The sequence below is a fragment of the Medicago sativa genome, chromosome 2, assembly GCF_051527215.1.
Source record: "Medicago sativa cultivar Bolivia chromosome 2, Bolivia_mono, whole genome shotgun sequence".
Taxonomy (NCBI): domain Eukaryota; kingdom Viridiplantae; phylum Streptophyta; class Magnoliopsida; order Fabales; family Fabaceae; genus Medicago; species Medicago sativa.
In genome coordinates, this window is record NC_140750.1 from 71,345,284 (window position 1) to 71,365,031 (window position 19,748).

Sequence of the window (19,748 nt, forward strand, 5' to 3'; positions counted from 1 at the left end):
AAAAAAAAATCCAAAAAATAGGTAAAATTACACTCGCAATCATTTAAGCTGACCTTTTTCTAAATTGATCCTTTAAGTTTTCATTTATTTAAATTGATCATTTATGTTTCATTATACTTTCACCACTAGCTTTTTTAACAAGTTTCAATGAATTAAAGCATATGTGACATTTAATATTGATGAAACTTACATGGACATGTCAGATGAGTTCATATCATTTCTCCTTTCACTTTTTCTTGTTTAAATTTAAATTCTCAAATTCAAAAACTTTAAAACCGATGTATCTTATTGTTCACAAAATGCCTTCATTTTACAAGAATAGTTAAAACTTACAAACCTAAAACAATGAGTTATTTATCGTTGTGTGAGGCGTGATGAACGAACACTTGAATGTTCCTCATCTCTAATTATGCGACAAAACTTATGATTCATAGTCACAAAATATAATATAAAAGACTACAGTGCACCAAGAGCATAATTTAAAGGCTAACAATGCAAACAAATGTCTCATAAAGGATCAATTCAGAAAAAATAACACTTAAAGGACCAATCAAAAATAAAGGTAAAATTTAAAGGATTATATGTGTAATTTTCACTACTACAGAAATGACATTTCACATCAGTGGAAATTGACATTTCACATCGGGTCCCAACCGATGTAACTAAAGGTGATGTTGTATGTCTGTAACATTTAACATCGGGTACGGAACCGTTGTGAAAAGCCGTTTTCCACATCGGTTTTTGATCCAACTGAAGCGAAACTGCTTTTTTTTCCAAATATGTACATGTATTTCACAACGGCAGATTTGACATCCCCGAAGTGAAATCTACATATTCTACATCAGCTTTAATTGAGCCCGATGTGAAATCCGATTTTTTTAAAAAAATGTAAATTTATATTCATTGAGTTCACTTTCCTGATGCGACAAAATTCATATAACAAGATAACATAATAAATTCAATGAAAAACAAGAAAATTTTCTTATATACACACTCACAAATGCATACTCCTAATGAGTTCATATCACAAATGTCAGCAAATATCATAATTTTGAAATTCAAGTATTCTATTTCTACAGTTCCAATCTCTACAAAAGAATAAGCAGCCACAACCTGATTTCCATTAACATGTTGGGAAACCAAAGAGGAACTATTTTTTCTCTTTTGACATTCTTTAATATCTTAATTAACACTGTTAACACGTGGCTTGGTCAAACACACCTTATCAGAGCCCTCACTCTTCCTCTCAGTTGCAGGAATAGTATTGAGATCCATAAGTGTCGTCACTGACATCCCTGCCAACTATCGTCTGAAATAAAACAAGAAGACAACTAATCAAACTCAACACTAAGGGCTACTAAAACCACCATTTATTTAACTTCTAAAAAACAAGTACAATGACAACAACAAAAAAATTAAAACATAAAACAAAACTCTTAAGTCAAGATCTGCAGTCAACAACAAAGACCATGTCTCTCCAAATTACGATTACAAGACATTGCTCTTATTTACCGGTTCTAATTTGAGTTATCACAAACACAGGCACACACATATACTGGATTTACAATAAAATCAATGACTGCAAAAGCCAATTCAAATTAAAATTGAGCCTCCAACTCAAAGACAACAATCTTAAGTCAAGATTTGAATTCAACAACAAAGAAACAATCCTGAAAATAAATTTTACAAGCCACAAAACAAAAAATACTCTACTCACTTATGGTTTTCTATATCTCACCAAATCAAAATTATACCACCGTTGCTTTTATTTCCTAGTTCATAATCTCAGATATCACAAACACAAACATAAACATACATTGAACTTCTAAAAAATCAATAATTGCAAAAGCCAATTCCAATCTTAGAATTGAACTTCCACTTCAAACACAACACTAAAACCAATGCACTTCAAATCACTGCACACAACTCTCAAGCAACAAAAATAATGAATATGTGTGTATTGGTGTCGGTGTCCAAAGTTTATAAATAATCATATTAATATTTTATTTAATTATTATAAATTAAATCAATATGTGTGTATTGGTGTCGGTGTCCAAAGTTTTTTACATTAACAGTGTCGAAGTGTCGATGTGTCCGTATCCATGTCATGTCAGGTGTGCATGTTGGAGTTCTGCTTCATAGCATATAACAGATGATGATCAAACAGTTGATACTTGATAATATTGCTATTACATTAAAATTTTAAAATATAGCAGTCATGATGGTTCCATACCTTTAGTGAACGTTCCTCCAAATTTCCATGTCTACATTTTCCATGATCATTTTCTGCATATCTGCTACATCAAATGTGTAGAAGTGAGTGATAGTAGGCCAAAATTCTTTAGTATTACTTTTTTGTCCTTAAGAATTCTTTGGTATTACTTAATAGTTCGTATAAGAGAAAATGATTCTTAACATTGTGCTGGACAGTGTAGTTCTCAAATGTGATTTGCGGATCAGTAATATTGGCCTAAGTTGGTTTAACACATTATACATTATTAAGATGTTAATTAAGCATAAATATGTAGAATAACCTCATCTAGTTAGCGTGTGAAATCTGTTCTCAAGTATAAAGAAATATAAAGAACAGATTAATTAAGCATAAATATGTAGAATAACCTCATCTAGTAGAATAACCCCTAGAAATAGCAATATAAAGAAAAGCCATCAATTTACTCTTTTTTCTGTTATTTTCAATAAAATACATCTTGAAAAGTCACATAAAAGACACATAATAGTTTGTGGCATAAGTAGAGAACAGATTGTACCTTCTGCAGAACAAGCTTATACTCAACATGCTCATTGTATGTGTGTTGTACCTTCTTGTCAATTATCTAGTTTTATTGCCAATTCTTGTGTTCCTTACCTAAAGGATTGTTATCAAAGACATAACTCAAGGAGTCAAAATCTGTTAGAACCATGGTTTATAAGTTATAACACAATTTATAAATCTCTAAACTTCCATGTTAAAAGCAAAGTCCAAAACAAGGTACCGAACCATGGTAAGTATCTTCAGGAGAAAAAATCTAGTGCAAAAATTTCAATGATGAGTATGAAAGACATTTATTTGGGATTCTTGATCTATGAAATACGAATATTAACATGGAAACAAGACACGATCTGTAGTAATTTAATAAATTGAAAGTGGTTGAACGTAACCACGTGTAATGGTGTCGTGTTGGTGTCGACAGCGATGTGTCTCGGACACCGGTCCAAAGTGTCACTGCATATAAGAATTCAACAGTTTGACAGAGTATTAAATTATAAAAGTCTTTAGTCAGAAGCTGCGTGTAAAGATCTGAGAAGACTTACAATCCAATGTCGAGCAGCCAAAGGATTGCAATCACGCATTGCTTCCAATTCAGACCTGAGAAAAGTCTCTTCGGCATAGAATGCATTATTGTGAGTATTTTTCTCACCAGGTTCTTCAACTTTCATATTGACCTCCACAACCTACCAACCATATTGAGAGAGCAAAAATGTGCACTCAGAAATAATTACGACGCATTAACCAATATGTATATTTATTGGGCATGGGCACAATAGATGATGTTCATATGCAAAATTAAAATAGCCATCACAGTTATTTCAATGTTCAAAATACAGTAGAAAAGTTGGCAACATAGAGACATAGTAGCAAAAGCAACATTATAGCATAACTTAGAGAAGAAAATTTTAATGCTCACAGTATCTTTAAGCAAAAATTAACAAGGTAACTACAGGGGCATATAGATTTAAAGTCTCTCAATAATTTAAAGGATGTTCAGAGACTGGATATTGGTGAAGCTATGCATATCTGAAACCATATCAATTCAAAAAGTCATTGATTTCAAAATATCTATATCTTAAAAGGATGATGCCCAACTTACCTGATAAAAGTGCCAAAAAAATGCATACTCATAATTGGCCACTGTGCATACAAAAGAAACCGAAAGTCCTCTAGACCTCCAGAGTTCTGCTAAGCCAGTTCTCCAGTCTTGATGCTTCCAGAGAATCCCATGATCCTCTTCATGCAAACAGACACAATTTTTGATAGTTCAACTCCACCAGTGAAATTTGTGAAGTGAGCATCAAAAATTTGATATAGCCCAAACAACCATCTCCCTGTAACAAAAAACTTTGACTTTAGACAAATGGGGATCCAACCAAAAAGAATAAGATTACAAGCAATATAAATACAAGCGAACAGATATGTAAGTCTAAACCCGAAAACTCTGATTAGACAACAAAAAGAAGCATATGAGTGAACAAAGAAATTATTTTGTGACAAGTTTTTCATTTGCTAGAGCCTAGAAGTATATTCTGCAAAATTTCAGTACGATGAAGGGCGTGGGTGAAGAGATATGCTTCTTAAAAAAAAAATTGGGACACTCAAACAAAAAAAAAATGACGAGGAAGAGAGGACAATATAGTGTGCGTAAATGTATTGATGTTCTCATCTTTGTTTTCAACAGATCTAAACCATTGATTAAATCTAACGGTAATTTTTAAGTGATCCACCGGTGAGGGACTTAATTGGACCCTCACCCTAGAATCCACCAATAAATTAGAAAATAAATAACAAACACCAATCAAAAAAGATTGCATCCTATGTTTCAAGTCAATATATGGTTCTTCCTTTTCTATGATTATAAGGCTACAATGATCACTATAGCAACATAACAGGTTTATCAATCTCTAAAATTTCCATCAAAATAATTAACAAAAAACACGCAAAACTAAGTCCATCATAACAAAAGAATAATCATAACTACAACAATATCAACAAAAAAAGAACCAAATGTTTTTTCTTGTAACTAAGATGCTAACTCATACCAATGTTTTTTCTTAATATATATTATTGATTACTTTTATGCTAAACTAAAAATACCTCATTCGTGTAGTCCACGGAAAAATTACTTGTCAACTTTGTCTTGAAGCATACAATGTTTTATGTGAAAGCTAAAAAATAAAAAACAGAAGGTTTCATTTATCAATTATCCACTAAAAAATTATTCTACTCCATAGAACAGGAAAACATACCTTGTCGACAAGGAATGTCAGACCTCAAAGGCACCGCGACGAAGAAAACAGGGGAACATTGAACTTTGAATTAATCCTTCGTATCTCGATTGATCTTCCTATCCATTATTTTTGAGTGATAACAAACAAAAGATGCACACAGTCAGATTTTGAAAATAAAAAACAAAAACAAAGCTAAAAAGCAAAAAATGACAGAGAGATAGTTCAACAATAATCATTAACAAAGATGTGAAATCATATTAAAACCTTTTCTTTAACCAAACAAAGCTGGTGTTCACATTGAGATAGACGGATCTAGTGTTGAGAACGAAGGGAAAATTTGGGTTCTTAATAATTGGGAAGGACCAAAAAGGAACAAATATGAATTATTGTTCAGAGAGGAACAGAGAGAAATCGAAACACTGAAGGGATGAAGAAAACAGGATTTATCGAAATCAAAGGACAAAAATTAATCGAAAAATAAACACATTATCACAAATCTATATTTAACAAGTGAATCAATTTAAATCACAAAATTGGATCTACAATTGGAAGAAGAAACTCACAGGTGAGAGAGAAGAGAAAGGTTTTTTGAGAATCGGTGAGAAAATAATAAATAAATTAAATAAATATTAATAAACTCATATGACCGCCACCAACACCCAAAGATTTTTTCTTTTCTATTCCAGATTCCTTAACCCTAGTAACATATTAATAAATAAATTAAAAAAAATCGATTTTAAACAACCCAATTTCTAAATCTAGCTCATTAGAACAATAAACAACGAAACAGAAAAATGGAAAAAAAATATAAAAAATAAAAATCAATTTCGTTGTAGAAATTTCAAATGATGAAGGAGTAAGAAGTTTTACCTTTGCGCCATCTAGATCAGGGAAGATTGGAGCAGAGAGTAAAAACCCTAGAAATGGAGAGAAAGAGAAAAAGGGTTTCGAAGTGAATCAAGAAACAGTGGTGAAGCGAGCAAAACGATGATGAATCGATGGTGGTGAGCGGGAATTGAAGGAATTTGGGTGATGATGAGATGGAATTGATGGTGAGTTTGGGAATTTAAGTTTTAAGGGTTTGTGTTGGAAGACAGAGAGATAACGTGAAATGAGAAGAGCGGAGTGGATATGAGATGTGGACTGTATAGGTATACGTGTTTTCCCCTTGGAGTAAGATGCAAACTTCATCAATATTACAAAACTGCCACCGCGTTTAATTTTTCCCTTCAAGTATAAGCTCCCCTGATGTTAAACCTCTTTTCATAATTATCTTTTCCTTCAGTTATTTTGTCCACTGATGTGAAAATGCCACCGTGTACCTCTCCCCTCAGTTATTTGTCCACTGATGTGAAAAGTCTGATGTCAAATGTATATTTTCTAGTAGTGTTTGTCAAGAAAAAACATCATGTTTTAAGTGATCAAGTAAGAAATTCAAATTCAAACTTTATCACAACACCAAGATATATAATCTATCACAGCAATAATTAAACATCAATATTAAATTTATTACATTCTGTTCCAAAGAACCTTCTGGAAGGTAAAACTCATAATAAGTACTATTACAATGATGAAGTACAAAATTAAACTAAAGCCGTGACCAAGTGGACTGGTCAACAATTTTGATTAATTCAGCAAATACAAAAAGAAAACAAAGTCAAATTTGAAGTTGTCAAGGGGAACTCTCTTCAGCACAAGAAAATAGGACCTCACCAAATACACATTTGGTAGGTTTATATCCTTGGACTGTACAAGAGGGTATCTTGGTTTAATTGATTCGGACCATTTTCATTGATGAGCTTTATAAAAAGCCATCAATGAAATTTGATATATGCTCCCACAGTTATCCATCACAACCTGTGTAAGTAGAAAAATGTAACATTTTCAGTTTCAATTTTTTTAAATTTTGTGTTCATTTTATATTGCTAGCAATGAGATGAAAGACTCGTGCAGTAAACAATTGTGAGAGAGAGAAAATGGAATCTATAATAAACAGGTATCATGAAAAATAAATAGGACTAGAAGCTCATAATATACGTGTAGTTGATGTGCATTTACCAACCAATATATATTTACCTTGAAGAAGCAACACCAAGATGCATAGAGGAGCAACATATAATATTCTATAGTCCTTGTGCTTAGAGAAATTAAGCAATGGTTGATAGTTTCTTTGTATGCAGCTGCTCCATATTGATGAACACCATTTAATTGAAACATTTTTGTAAGCAAAAACACTACACTACTTGCATGAAAGGCTTCATAGATTGGGCCCAAGGCCCATCACGGTGCTATCTCCACTGCACAAGCCCAGATGCACATTCCTAGTTGAAATTATTGACAAACAGATTAATTAGTCTGTAGGATCTTAGCTTTGCCAAATTCTTTAATGAGGCATTGATAAATTATTACAATGAATCCACCTTGTTTCTTTTTATATTTATATCTTTTTTTTGTGGTATTTTTATATTTATATCTATGTATAGTTGATTTTTTTTTTTTTTGACAGAGTATAGTTGAAAATCTTTTAGTTCATTGGCAAGCTTGAGAATTGTAAACTATATTTTATCATTCCGACGGGTCAAGAGCATGCTAATGACCAATAATCAAAGGTAAGGTGTCAAAATCAATAAAGACTACCTCCACTAGGAGACAAGTTCTAAGATGAACCCTTTTGATAGGTGGTCCACTATTTTTTTTTATCAAGGCAATGAAAATAAAATGCAAACCAGAATTAAGGCTTGAACCTATTTACACAAGAAAGAAGGGAAGCCTAAGGCTGTCCTAAAGCAACAAAAAGCAAAGAGGTGCCTGCCAAAAAAGCAAATGACTGCAAGCATACCCTAAAGAAATCTAAACAGACACAACAGCAGTTAAGTGGAATCTTAGAGTATCAAACCATCCTATTCCTCTAATCACAAATATTTGGGATTACTTTTCACTACACCCTTTTTTGAGCGAGTTTGTATGTGCTCACTACTTGTGCTTTTTGGTGAAACTTGTCTATTTGTTTGCTTCTTTTGCTTTTTGTTGTTAGCTGCTGATGGACAAACAAGGCTAGACTCATGCTCCACACATACTAACTCAAGGACTAGTATTTGAAAATCGTTGATAATTATAAGGATGATTGGCCTAGGTCTCAAAAGTAGAGAATCATAATCTTCTTTATTATAAGGGTCATGTTAACTTGTGCCCTAAAGGCACGTGTTAAGGAACTCAAAAAGAGTAACTTTACACTGGAAAACATAATATTTTAACTTTTAAGAAGTTGACTGCACGACTTTTAATATGTATATTTTTATAATGAGTTCCTTAACATATGTCATTGACGGCACAAGTTAACATTTGCCTTATTATAATGTTTAAGAAAAGGGTCTTGTTAAGAGTGTCCCCGGGTCACTCTTTAAGGACTCAAAAAGAAGAAATTATTTTATAAAAACGTCAAACATGTATTAAGATTTTTTTTCTTCTAAATATGACATATATTTAGGGACAAAAATAATAAATCAATCAATCGATATTCTTTTATCTATGTGATAATACCTTACACTATCAAATTTTAAGAATGGGTGGAGTAATTGTTTTATTAAAAAAATATCTCAATATAAAAAAACCTCATTTGAACAAAAAAAATTAAATATCTAAGCACGAATCGTTCAAACTACTTCGAGTTTGATTCTGAAAAAAAAAAAGTTATTTATCAGACTTTACTTATCTCTCAGCGTCAAACTCTTGAGTAGTAGGACCCATTTCCCATAAGAGACGCAATGTCAACAAATTTTTTTTTATTAATGTACTCTTGACCATGTGACATTTTTATCGAAATCCATTTCAAATTCTTAACATTTGCGATTCTCAACATCCATCACTTAATAATCCAGTATAAGAAAAATATTCCTTGATATTAGAAACAAGAAAGCTATGGACGAATGTGGTGCTAGCTAAAAAAGAAATTGTATTTCTAACGAACAAGTTCAAAGATGGATCGTATTACTAAACGGTAACGACGACTGATGTTGGTTGGACAAAAACAGAAAAACCAAATCAGTTGAGTTTTGAGTTGCATTTGTTAAAATCTAATTTACCAAACTTAAAATATGTTTTATTTTAAATTATTAGATACATTTATTATTAATTTTTGAAAAAAAAAATACTGTTATTTTAGAAATGTTCCTACACATTGAATACATACCAACTTTCTAGGGGTTGAAGAGGCTACACTATAACTTGTGGAGCAACCTAAAAGAGTCTATGATAGTTGGATATGGAAGGCATTGTGAGGGTTAAAGAGGTAATGATGAATCTTGTGGAACTAAAAAGTGTAGTTGAATGCAAGAAAAATCATCAATGTGGTTGATTGTTAAATTGGCATCATCGTTGTTTTGAACTTAAGAAGGAGAATTATCGTGAAATATTGAATTAAAAACGGGGGAAGTTTAATCTATATGTAAATATCTTATAAATTTATATTTTTACCTCATTGTTTAAAAGTGTCAAAAATGGGGATCCTTGGAAAACTTAAAGTCTAAGGGTTGGTATCTTTAATTGTTGTGGCTAGGGTTCAAAAACAAGAGGTTAGACAAAGAGAGGAGCATGGATCTAGTGTTGAGTGGTTTTTGGGAGTGTTGATAGGGTTCAAGAACAAGAGGCAAGAAGAGCAAGCACAAAGAGATAAGTATGGCTCTTATGTTGAGTACTTCTTGTAGGGTTCGTGAATAAGAGACAAAATCACTAAAAGATGTAACTTTTAGGGAAACTTAAGGGTTAAGGGCTAGGGTTGAGAGCTTTTGGATGAGAATTATGGATGAAAAACATATTCTAAACACCTTGGGTAGAGAGATTTCATTAGAAGAGTCAAAATTTCCCTCCTATCTTCTTGAAAGATCTTCTAGTAGGTTGAGAGAAGGAACACACATGATTAAACCCTATAGTTTTTTGTTTAAGTTGATTTTTTGTAACTTATTTGTATCTGTTGTAAAGACTCCTTGATAGAAAAATAGATAGTTTCTCTCTAATCCATACGTAGGTCAATTTGGGACAGTCTGGATGAACAATCTTGGTGTGTTTGTTCTAGTACTTTATTTTTTTTCGTTGTTTTGAATGTGGATTTACAATACACTTATGTTGTTAGGTTTGTTCTTGATTGAATGTTGTTGCTTGAACTATATGGTTGTTGTTTTCCATTGTTATTTTCTCTACATATTGTCTTCCATAAAGGTTCAAATTCACTACAACATCATTATTATTTCCTCTACATATTGTCTTCTTTTAATTTTTCTGGGTTTGATCTATGTTCATAAACTTTTTCTCCCTTTATTTTAACACATATTTTTAACTTACAGAAAAATCGAAGGGCATAGTCAAAACCCTGAGTATTGAAACAAAACTAAAATGTTTAAACTACCACAATTTAAAAATTGAAGAAAAATGAGTTGAGATCTTCTTCATTTATCAGAGAAAATGACAAATACAGAACTTTTGTGGACCCATTTTTTTAATTATTTTTAAATATGGATCCCACAAATCTTTTGTGCATATCCATCTCTCTAAATAAAACTCCACAATATCTTTAAAAAAAAAAAAAAAACTTTTGAGAAATTGAAACGATGTTTATCCATGAAAAAGTGATGGTAATGAGCAAAATTACTTTTGAGGTAAAAAATTATGATAGTTTCTCAATCCGCCACCTATATGTTCAAATCTATCAAAATACACTATCGAAAACGTGCCCTCAATATCCTTGAATTTTTGGGGTCGGATTGAGAAATTTTAAAAAAATTAAAAGAAAAATCATTGATTCAATGGCTTGGACCATGAACCAGTCCACAATACACGGTCAGTGCATTCAGTCAGTCACAACAGTTGGACAAAAAATCATAAGACTAATAATCTAAACTGCCTTTAAAATCTAATTTACCAAACTTAAAATATATATTGTTTGATTTTCATTCTCTTCTAACTTACTACCATATAAAGGTCTTTATCAAAATAAAAAAACTTACTGTACTAAATAAGGAAGCGTTGAGGTTCACCTATGTGATTCGCTCAATATTTTATTTAATTTCAACCTCTTATGTTAGAACATGTATGTCCTCCTCCCTTTTCATTGGCTAATTTTATGAATAAATCAGACTTCAAGACTTAATAACTTCAAAACATTAGTCAATGACATTTCCGTACATAAAATCCACAAACCCACCAACGTTAAGATTATGACAAGTTTTGGGTTTTTCATAGATCTATCAACTAAATACCATGTGAGACTATATCTTGGTTTATTAGCAACTTTATTTCACCACATCAAACATATTAATTAATCAAATAACAAATTAGTTAGTTAAATGAAAACAAACACAAACACAATTTTTTTTAATCAACAAACACAAAAATGTTTTGATCTCATTTATTAAATAAAAAAATGATATAACTTTGATCTTTGGCATGTGAAGAAGAATATTCATAGAATCAAATTAAAAGTAGCATAAATGTACCTGAAATCAACAGAAATTAGGTCCCTTGATATAGTTGTGATGGCTTGAGATCAATATATGGAAGGGACACTGCACTTTGATACTCGAAACCCAGCTAATATTTCCTTCAAAGATGTTAAATTTCAGCATTAATTTCTATAATTAAAGACTCTCTATGAACAATACCTAAACCAAATCCATTTAAATCATCAAATAAAATTGTGTGACTTTGGTTGTTCTAGAGATATTTTAGAGTTGAGATCATGAAAGAAGTGGCCTAGAAAAGAAAGTTCCTTTAATTTGTAAGTTTAGAAAATAATGAAGCAATTAAATGAATCATAGAACAATGAACAAGAACAGAGAAACATACCAGTGAATTAGGAGAATGAAGTAGGTGAAGATGTAGCAACAGAGCAACTAAAGTTTATGAGTGTAGAAACAAAGCAGTGGCCACTTGTCCCATTGGGATCTCTTTGCCTCTATTCTCTTTACCTTATTATACACAGAAGAGACTTTAGGGCTTAAATAAGAAATGAATAACCATATATGGTCCAAAAATACAAAACAAAATAATACACTTTATTAACAAAAAATATTATATGTAAAGTATTAGAATTATTTTTGAGTAAATTAAACGAACCTTGATTAAGAGATGCTTACATTGCATTAATCTCTCCTCTTATGAGAAAATATTATTTCACTTCTCTCTCATGAAAGTTATACTCTCTTTCTTTAAAAGAATTCAAACGCAGAACTTTGAGGTTACAATGCAAGTCGTTAATTATCAATGATCTAACACCTCAAGTGTGACAAATAATCTATTCATTTCAATATAATCAAACTTCTAATGTATAATCTTTTCAATTTTTTTGGTAGAATCTTTTCTCTATTTTTTATTCATGATATCATTAACATATAGTTTCAAACCTTATAAATAGAATCTAGAGAAAATTACTAAAGCAGATAAAAAAATTCTATTTAAAATTGACTTTTATACTCTAGAACCATAACATTAATAATCCTCTAAAAAAATCATAACATTAATAATAAATTAATGTTTAAAGTTAATTATCATTGACATTTAAAATTATAAAGAAATAAAAATTGATTTCTCAAATAAAGTTATCTTAAGTTTTATGGTGGCTTAAAGTTAATTGTTATCACTAAAACAAAAAATAAAAAGCTAATTTCTATTTTCTATCATAATTTTTTATTTATGTTAAGAAAGATTAAAGAGTAATGCAAATTTAATTTTTAAACAAGAAGAATATAATTCAAATATTTCTGAGAGGAAAAAAGTAAAACTTACTCTATATAATTAACTCACAAAGGAAGACATATATATTTTAACATAAAATGAGAGTGAAGTGTAATTTAAACGTTTCATAATTATTGGAGTATAATATATTAAATTTTTATAGATGTTAAAAAAGTATTGAATTTCGTCAAAAAGAACTTTCATATTTACTCTTTTAACGTATCCTTAAAATACATATATTTCTTCCATATATACACCTATATAAAAATAGAAGAGGTGATTTTTTTTCTCTAATTTATCAACTAAAACAAAAAATAGAAGACGTGTGTGTCATTTAATATTTTTTTTTGTGGTGCCCGGGGTTCGAACCCCGGACCTTGCATATATCATGCATTGTCCATATGATCTTGCATATATCATGCATTGTCCATATCAACTGAACTAAGCTTACGAGGACGTCTGTGTCATTTAATTAGAACAACGGGAAGTGTAGATGTGATATTTTCTCAATTTATAAAAGTTTTATTTTTGTGAATATCTACAAAATACTAGAAATGTATGTGTTTTCTGGCAAGAATCTAAAGTTATTAGAATTTTTAGCTCTTTAGTAAATTTAGAGAATATTCCCACAAATTTAAGTGTTCTGAAATGCTATTCTAATTACCTCCGAAGAATATTCTTGAATTGCAAATTTTCTTTACAAACAATCTAAAAAATAACAATCTGAAAAACACACCTATTAAAATAAGGGAGTACGCTAAAAAAAAATCTCTTATAGATTTTCTCCACTAAAAATATTATTATTTAAGACAATCAAATCCTATATATGAAAATATCTTCAAATCAAATTTAAACTTTAATTCAAATAAATATACTCTCTCTAATTTATTTATAAAAAAAAAAATATTTAAATCAACAAAAGATGATGTATTTGATTAAGAATTCGGACTAAATACGTCAACTTTTGTTGACCAAAATATCCATTGTAAATAAAACCGAAAAGAGTGTAAAACTAGCCTCTTTTGCTAAATCCCACTCACCTTAAATTGGGAGTGTGCTATTGAGAATAATACGAAAAGAAAAGTGAGTTCAATTTCTTCTAAAATTTAACAAATGGGTCTGTTTAACAAATCCTTTAAGTTATCAATTAATTAATACAATTAGAAATAAAGGGGTCTAGGAAGGAAAAGGTGTTGCCCACATTCATTGAACCTAGACACAAAAAAATGAAGAAAGTACGGAGGAACATTTTGGTTGAAGGACGAGCTGTAAAAAGTTTGGTATATCACGATACATATTCGAAGGAACAGCATCTTTGTAACGTTTTCAGGAAAAAAACAAAAGCAAAAAAGAATAGAGCATCAACATCATCAACGATTCACCTTTCCTATGTATAAAACATTATAATATACTCCACGCCACGCATTTGTGTTTTCTTGCTCTTTGGGTGCAACCAATGGCTCATCACTCATGTTCTTAAGTTCTATATTTTTTAGGGACTCAATCAAGACGGAAATATGTCTATAATTCAAAAATGGAATGATGTTAGTTGCATATCAATTAATAATTCAGACCCAAAAAAAGAAAGAATATAATTTGGTTTTTTTTGCCAAACTTGGCAAAGCAGGTTTGTAATCTAAATAGAGTGCATTAAGATGTCGGAAGGTCCTCTGCTATATGTCAATTTTATTTATTTTTTGGTTTTTTTAGTATATCATAGAGTTGTTATTATTAGTATTATTAAATCAATAAAAATAGACTCGGCTCGCATAGTAAATTTACAAAAAATAATAATATATACTCGCTAAGATCAATGGATTCTCCTTCACAAAAGATAATTCTATGTATTAAACCCTTACAAAAATCAATGGATTAAAATAAGGAAAACATAATAAAATTTAGTTGACACATAACATAAATATATCCACGACAAAACCTTAACATTTCATACAAACCTTAACTATTTTGGGCATTGGATAATTGTTTCTTGTCTGTTTATTTTTGTTGCTTTTCTCGGTTTGGTAACCGTTGTATCTATTGTATAAACTCTGTTCTTCCTGGCATGTCTTATGCTAAGAAGAATCTTTTGATGTGGTAATATAGTTCATTTTAGTCTCTTAAAAAAATCATACAAATAATATGGTAACAAATTTTTTAGTGTGCTTGTGAAGGATTTGTGGTTCTAGGGGTGTCAACTTAACTATGATGTCTATTGCCACCTTAATGCATGTTCTCACTCTTACTTTATCTAATAAAAAGAGGAATGATATACTAACATCCAAATTTTTACAACTTTCTTTACACCGTATGCTTAGAGCAATAAAAAATTATTATTTTCTCTTTCTATTTTAAGTAAGTTCCCGCCCTCCCCAATTTGCCCCTCTATATTCCCGCTTTCCCCATTTTTTATTCTTTAATGTCAATGAACACTTTCCTCTCTCATTATTTTAGAAAGAAAAAAAAATTCTTCCTCTCTCATTTACGGTTTCTTTCATTTAACCCATCCCTCTAGATTTGTTAACCAATCTTCCACTCTCTTCACCAAAAGCTCCAAGTGAAGAACCATGTTCATGTACTGATTTTTTTTTAGTTGATGTTACTTGTTGAAGATGTTCAAGTCTAACTTTGTTACAAGAGGTTAGTATTGTATATAGATCAATGTCTTTATTCCAATTTTGTGACTTTTTCTATATATTTAGGGATGGTATTTTTTTTTCAGCAAAAAGAAAAAAGAGATAGGATTTAGAAGTTTCTTTTGATGATGACATTGGTTGGGAAAAAAATCATAGCCCCACTTCCCTTTTAAGAATTAAATGTTGTTTTTTTTAGGGAAGAATTAAATGTTGTTATTGACATGAAAATGATTTTTTGAGACATAATTTGTTGTTATTGAGATGAAAATGATTTTTTCAGACATAATTTATGAGGGATCTAATTAGGGTAATCTGTGCAGATTTGGTTAGCACTCATTATTGAAAGTTTATGGATAGTCCAAACAATTTTGATGTTTGTGATGGTTTTGATGGTGAAGCTAATGGAGTTGATAGCTTTAGTGGTGAACAAGCAAGTTGCGAGCCTTCATCAGGGATGGTTGATGGCAGTGACAATTTGTGGAAAGGCAGGGTTGATTTTTTGGTGATACATATATATATATATATAGTTGATATTTTGTGTCCCTTGTCTTGTAAATATACTTTAGAGCCATCCATACGTAAAGAGATGGTTGATTTTTTGGTGAAATGTATATATAATCTTATGTAAATTATTCTGTTTAAATGTCAATGGATGCTACTTGGTCAATGAATGTGATTCTTTAGTGATTTGTTTGTGTTTTTTATGCTCTTTTGAATGTTGAGAATATTTGTAAAATTCAGCTCACTTTTGATTTTACTTGGCTCACTTCTGATTTTACAACAGCAGAGTTTCATAGTTACATTGTACACAGTGGAGAATGAAATATAGGTCAACAAAGTTCAATTGTCATGGCTTAGAATATGTTTTTTATGTTCTGATTTAATATGTAAGGATAGTATATAGACAAATTAACCAAGTCATTCTTCCATTTGATATTTGTTATCAATTGTCTTCTATTTTATTTTTTTGACAGTAAAGACAACTTTCATTAAGTTAAAACAAAGTCATTACAAATGATATGGTTAATTTGGTAAGGGACATTTCCCACCCAAGATTTACTACCAACAGAGGATGCTACACCAACTAGGGTGTGAGCTGCTAAATTCCCTTTCCTGCTAACAAAAGAAACATAAACTTTTTCCAATTCTGCTAATAGAGCAAAACAGTCTAGGATGGCATTTGAAATTTCTGAAACTTAGTTTTAATTTCTAAGACATTTAACCACCTGTGCAACATTTGTTTCAATGAGTTCAGCATGTCAACAAATATAGCACAAAAAGTGCAGCAGTTAAAGCTCATCAAGAAGTTGCTCATAGATATTTTTGCAGCATAACAGAATCATGATTACCAAAGTAGTAAAAAAGAATCTTATAGTACAATTTTTTTCTTAGAATTCTTATACTTTCCATAACAGAAACTTCTGCATCAGTGCTCAACAATGTTACCTACACAAAACTATAGCCATATCAGCAGCAATAACATAACACAGTAAGCTCTAAAATACAAAACCATCCAAACATCATAAGTTTTCCTAATTTTTCCAGCAAAACATCATATACGGGTCCTTGCATCATGTATTTTAACTCCTTTTTGAAGCCTGTCAACAACCAATCACAAGATTTAGATATAGACCTCTTCTCTTCTTCACAATCGAATTTTCAATCAAGCTAAATGCCCAAACAGTTTTTGCACAATTCATAATCACCGGCGTCGTTCTTCCTTCGCCACCCTCAACCTATTGCTGAAGTTGTACAATTTTGAACAAATTTTCCTAATAGGCGGTGTCGTTCTTCCTAATCACCGTCGTCGTCGTCGTCGAACTAATCACCGGCATCGTCACCATCACCGTCGTCGTCGCACAGATTTCCTTAATGTCGTCATCACCGTCACCGTCGTCGTCAGCGGTGGTTTGGATTGAACTGAGGGGTGGAGAAGCGGTGGTGGTGCTATGTTAAGGCTCGGTGAAGATGGTGAGAAAGGAAATAAGGAGAAGAAAATCGATCTGCAATTTTTTTTTTCATGTGAATTTTTGGTAGAGAAAGCAAACGGAAATGTAAAGAAACAAAGCAAAAGAAGAGAAAATAATAATATTTTATTGCTTTAAGAATACGGTGTAAAAAAGTTGTCAAAATTTAGATGTTAGTATATCATTCCTCTAATAAAAAAGGAATATGGTAACAAAAAAGAATACATACTTAATTTTAAATTTCTTCTATGAACCTAGACTCAAAACCATATCATGTTCTTATACTATAAATTACATAAAAACAATTGAAAAATCAAAAAAGAATTAATAATTGGCAAATCTATAAATATAGAAAAATGATATTTGAACAAACATTTTTTGACAACTTTTGTGACAATTTTCTCTCTCATTCTTTCATTATATTTTTACTTTCTCTCTCGGTTTTTGTGTAAATACTCGTACTTCTTTGTATATTTAGGTTGTCCCACAAGTTGTTAACAAAAATGGTTGTTCAAATAACACTTCTCATAAATATATACTCAATAACATCGAGAAAATTAAAATAATAATAAAATCTTAAAATTTAATAATCCAAACTTAAATTCAAATTTCTATGAAACTAGACTCAAAATCATATTATGTTCTCATACATTATATTACATATAACCAATAAAAAACAATTGGGGTCGATTTCACTTTTTTCTGAATTTTCCACTCAAAACTCATTTGGGGTCAAATGCAGCATATTTATAAATGATGTGGCAGAACTTAAATCGATCCCAACAAACAAATGTTTAATAAGCGCTGACACGTCATTAATAACTCACAATTGTAAAACAGTTTTTACATTGGAAACCAAAACTTTTTTCTTGAAAAACAGTGGGATCAAAATTGTATTTTTTTTTGATCTTTCTTGAAAAACAGTGGGATCAAAATTGTATTTTTTTTTGAGAGATCAAAATTGTATTTTTGTCAAAGTAAAATGAACAAAATTATAAATATATATTTAATAAAATCGGGATTGACAAATCGTTCGGGTGAACCCAAATTCGATTTTTGGTGAGAACAATTCTTAGTCAGATTTTACATACCAACATGCCGAACTCCTGATTATTAGGATCATTTCTCCTATGAACTCAATGTTAACACAAAAACAATTGCAAAAAATATATGTAGTTGATAATTGAATTATGCTGAAATCATATATATATATATATGCCCTAATCAAATTAGATACATAAAAAATAAACCACCAAAAAGTTCAAAATCAAAATAATGAATTTTTGTTTATAATAATGATCGAAAGGAGTATTGTGTAATTTTGAAATCAAATATTATTAGCAAAAAAGATTAGAAAATCAAATATATATATTTTTATTTTGAAAGGAAATATTTTTAATATATGTTGAATTTCACAGTGACCAAATCAAAATTAAATAAATATTTTAGGCCGTTGAAATCAAATATTTCCGCCCTAGATCAAATTAGTAATGATATTTGTACAACTATTTTAAGACAACTTTATTTTTTTTCCTTCTTATTGGTAAAAAACAACCTAAAGAAAAAGTAAGAAAGAGTAAGAACACAATACAAGTATAAGAGAGAATGTTCTCCAAAAATTGTAACAAAATAGTTATACAAATATAATTTCTTTGGTCAAATACGTATTTTACTTGCGTGTATGCAAGTGGTGTTTACCGTCAATCCCATCAATCTGAAGCTTAATTTCTCCCTAGAATTTGTTCTTATAAACTAACGTATGAAAACATTGTATTTTTTTTTTCTTTCACAAAAACCGATCTGTAGCCGTAAATCGAGGCTAAATATAGAGCTCCACCTCTAATCATCCATAGATATAAAATTATCTCACAAGTTTTTCATCGCATCACAATCTCTAAGCACGATGGTTTATGGGGCTTGACCGCTTGAGAGCATCTAGGGCAATTGGCAAACATCAGCATCCAACATCCAACGATGATGTTTTCTTAAGATCTTCCAATGAAAAGTACGGATTCTTGGAGGACTAGTCCACTTCCTCCCTAAGTTAAAGTTAGGAGAGTAGGGAAAATACTTGGGTGACATAATGTCAACGTGACATTAAATATGGGCCACACAAATGTACTCATGGATGTGTTATATGCAAGTGGTGTTTACCGTCAATCCCATCAATCTGAAGCTTAATTTCTCCCTAGAATTTGTTCTTATAAACTAACGTATGAAAACATTGTATTTTTTTTTTCTTTCACAAAAACCGATCTGTAGCCGTAAATCGAGGCTAAATATAGAGCTCCACCTCTAATCATCCATAGATATAAAATTATCTCACAAGTTTTTCATCGCATCACAATCTCTAAGCACGATGGTTTATGGGGCTTGACCGCTTGAGAGCATCTAGGGCAATTGGCAAACATCAGCATCC

The 19,748-nt window shown here is 30.8% G+C and overlaps 2 long non-coding RNA genes across 3 annotated transcripts; both read right to left on the reverse strand.

Annotated features, from left to right (window-relative positions):
* Nucleotides 1-957: 957 nt before the first annotated feature.
* Nucleotides 958-6,137, reverse strand: LOC146950340 (uncharacterized). 2 transcript variants are annotated; one of them, XR_015027503.1, is made up of 9 exons: nt 5,875-6,126; nt 5,023-5,120; nt 4,871-4,941; nt 3,870-4,104; nt 3,313-3,453; nt 3,160-3,223; nt 2,769-2,866; nt 2,234-2,294; nt 958-1,309 (listed from the first exon to the last, which is right to left on the reverse strand). It is a non-coding gene; the product is annotated as an uncharacterized LOC146950340 (long non-coding RNA). The 2 variants fall into 2 exon arrangements; XR_015027502.1 differs by lacking the exons at nt 3,160-3,223; nt 4,871-4,941 and having other exon boundaries at nt 5,875-6,137.
* A 943-nt stretch (nt 6,138-7,080) lies between these two features.
* On the reverse strand, nt 7,081-12,166 carry LOC146950341 (uncharacterized). The gene is made up of 4 exons (XR_015027501.1): nt 12,112-12,166; nt 11,842-11,963; nt 11,493-11,596; nt 7,081-7,325 (listed from the first exon to the last, which is right to left on the reverse strand). It is a non-coding gene; the product is annotated as an uncharacterized LOC146950341 (long non-coding RNA).
* Nucleotides 12,167-19,748: the final 7,582 nt, after the last annotated feature.